This window comes from Balaenoptera borealis, assembly GCF_965194805.1.
Source record: "Balaenoptera borealis genome assembly, chromosome: 10".
Taxonomy (NCBI): domain Eukaryota; kingdom Metazoa; phylum Chordata; class Mammalia; order Artiodactyla; family Balaenopteridae; genus Balaenoptera; species Balaenoptera borealis.
Window position 1 is genome coordinate 81,401,713 of NC_138874.1, and position 2,333 is coordinate 81,404,045.

The window sequence follows — 2,333 nt, forward strand, 5'->3', positions numbered from 1 at the left end:
ATACAAATCCTAGTAACTCTATACATCACCAATCACCAACAACCTTTGCAGCGCTGCCAGGTTTTATCCCAAAAAGGCACAGTCATTTACACTGTCACGACGACTTATAATTCTTAAGGCCGGACCCAAAAAGTCATGGAGTAATTGACAGCCATTGTTTCTCGATCTCCAAGGCCAGGTACCCTATGGCAGATGCTATTTGTACATTGCTCCCCATGAAGGACCCCTGCAGACAGTTTCCATTCAGGGCAATGGCTTCCTGCAGCTTTATACCTTAGAGCATCTGTTCAACTTATATTCAGCCTGTGCTTAGAACAGGCAGGAAATGCCAAATCGTAAGGTGTCAGGAAGGATTCTTGCCTATTGAGGAGAAAAGATTCCTTGTCCCTCTTTGGACAATTCTGAAGTGTGTTCTGCACAGTTTCTCAGAGGGTCCCCTGTGGGACTGAACCCCAGTGACCCTTAGCCATCACCTGATGATGAACTCACCCTTCCCTGGTTTTTCTCCCTACCCTGTCTGCCTTCCTAATGTTGTTGGCATACTTTCTGGGATCACCTTCAAAATAAATATACACTGAAATCCTTATCCCTGGGTTTGCTCTAAGGAGTACCCAAATGAAGACAGATCCCAAGCAAGTCTGGGACCTGTCCTAACCACAACCCAAATCATTCTCCTTAGGATCAGGAACTACAATACCCAGCGGTCTATGGTTTCTGGCAGCATGTAGCCTTGACTAGGGTTTCCAGTGAATGACTGATAGCACTCTCCATACCAGTAGTGGTTCACCTGATCACCAGTAATTCCTATTTTGGCAGGCAAAACAAAAAGACCGTGAACCAACACAAGCGTACCTGCCTTCGACCAAGAAAGGTTCCAGGTCCTTAATAAAAGGTTTGTACACGAAGGCTGGAAAGAATGCCAACTTCTGGCCTTTTCTCTCATGAGTTTCTTAGACATTCTTATTATTCTCATATGAGGCTGCATTTACCTTATTCTCCTTCAGGAGCATCAGCTTTTGAATGATGCTTCCCTCAAGGGCTGTACTGCCCATTGCAGAGTAGTTTCCACAACTTCTGTCCATCACTGATGCAGTGTTTGGGGGAGTCCAGCCAGAGACAATAATCCATGTGTGGTCCTTCAGGCCCTAAACCTCAGATGATTATGAAGCTTTGCCTGGCGGGCCTCCTGGGGGTAGCCGTCCTCCCCACACTAGATGAGGTGCTCAGCCAACAGATTGCAGTTTTCTGAAGGGAGTTGCAGTCAAGGACTCAGGCCTCACCCCTTACCCCCAGGGCAACCACGTTTATACTCACATCTGCATCCCTAGCCCAGACATCTCTTTACTGGGGCCTCAGCCGAGGCACTTCTTAGGTGCCTTCCTTATCCAGGGTCTTGGCTAAGGCAATTTTCTCCACTCTGATCCAGTAATTTTTCCACTCCTAGCTCTTCCCGCTTTTCCTACCCCTGACTCCCAGGTTCATGAAGAGAAGGACAGCTTAGTTTGGGGTCCTTCAGCAGTGAGACAACTCTTCCCATCTGTACTACATGTCATGTCACCTGATCCTCGCCCAGTACCGTTGCATGGGAAAAGATGGAACACTGGGAAGCCAGTGCTTCTCTTTTGGGCCTCTTGCTTGTGCTATCACAGTAAGTGTCGAAAGCCTTGATTGTCACTTTCAGTTTGGTTCTTTGCCCTAAGTGACCACCTTGACAGCTAGAAGCTCTATAACAATCTGCAGACCATCATGGCCCATGTTGGACCCTCAGGTCCAACAGTTTGGCTGTCACAGTGAAGGCATACACCTGGCTGGATTCTGTGTGATTAAATGTTGTCACCAGAGATGTGGCAAGGAAATGCACCTCTGTTTAAATATCAGAGCCATGATTCCAAAAGACAACCCCGGGATCACCCAAGAACTCCTTAGCCTTTAGTGTTTTTTTACTTTAAAAAACTTGACTCCAATGCCCAATGTCTTAGTCTCTGCACCCCTCCTGATGCTGTCTATCTTGATCTTACTTCCTCATGGCCCCTTATCTCCTGTGCTGACTTGAGGCCTAGGCCCATTTGATCTAGACGCAAATATATCTTTTTGCCAATATCTGCCAGAAATCCAATCTCACCAAGCATATTGTGATTTTTGGTTTCAGTAATATTTGTGGGGGTCACATCTCTCTAGGGGAACAATTCCGCTGTGCAGAGCCCTGGGATGTGTTTTCTAGCCGCCCACTCCAGAGGTTTCTCTCCTGGGGAGCAATGATGGCTGACCAATGTGTACCCTCCAGCTCTTCTAGGAATTCACCATACATTTGTAACTATGTATGGTAATGGATG